This window comes from Crassostrea angulata, chromosome 2 (assembly GCF_025612915.1).
Source record: "Crassostrea angulata isolate pt1a10 chromosome 2, ASM2561291v2, whole genome shotgun sequence".
Classification (NCBI taxonomy): domain Eukaryota; kingdom Metazoa; phylum Mollusca; class Bivalvia; order Ostreida; family Ostreidae; genus Magallana; species Magallana angulata.
The window spans coordinates 26850533-26851630 of record NC_069112.1 but is presented as its reverse complement, the minus strand read 5'-3'; positions in this window follow the sequence as shown (position 1 = coordinate 26851630).

The following is a 1098-nucleotide window of genomic DNA, read 5'->3' as shown; positions in this document are numbered from 1 at the left end:
ATTGCAGCAAGCCCGGATGATAACGTTGAAAAATTGCGCGATGTATTCCGAATGGAAAAAAGATGTAAACATTCTCCATTAAAAATCTCCGTAAGGAATCTGTTTTTGTTCCTGTGAATTTTTCCGAGTGAAAGATGATAATGTGTCAATGAAATTATCTTGGAAATTGTCCCTTCAACTATTTTAATTGCACTTCTTTCGCAGGTATGTGTATTTTTATTAAAAATCGTCCAAATGTACTGCATAAATATCTTGGGACAGACTATAGTGGTGGACAGCTACCATTGTAAAAATTATATTTAGGGAAAAAACAATAAAAACATCGCGCTCCGAATTGGTAATATTGATAGTTGATCCTTCCTGTTTGTTTTGGTATAAAAACGCGCCAGGTTTAGTGTGTAAATATTCAGAATAAGTTCTGAACGAAAAAAAATTTCATGCAGAATAAAGTACACAGACTAGTAATAAATGATGGGTATCTATGCTCTACATAGAATATTTATTTATTTGAATTTAGTGTCGGTATTTAATTCAATGCTCTATTACCCCCCCCCCCTCCCTATTATAACGTTTACAAGATAAAAAATTGTTTTTATTATTTTTTTTTATTATTTTATCAAAATTCAATTTTATTTTTAAAACTAAGTTTTATTATTTCATGACGTTTCTGTACAAAATTTTAAAATTGACGTTTGTTTTCATTTTCCACAGTTTCTGGTGCTCGTAGATATCACGTATTTTGCTATTTTGTTATTTTGTAATTATAAATTTATATCATGTTTTCATATAAAAATAGAATATTTTATCTTAAATATTATAACAATATTTGCAGGGGTTTTTTTTAATTATGGCTTTTTTTAGGCCTGGTCTCCTGAACAAGGCATATTCATCATGATTCATCTTTAACTTGTCTTAATAAAAAAAAAATTATATAGTGGAGTTCATTTAAAATTCAATAAAATTTCTTATGAGAATTATAGTAACGATTGTATTGCAATGATTTTATATTTGAATTGCCATTTGGGTTCATTTGGATCACAATTTTGGTCCATTTGGGTCCATTTGGGTAAATCGACGCACCCCAGTACGCGTGCGCAA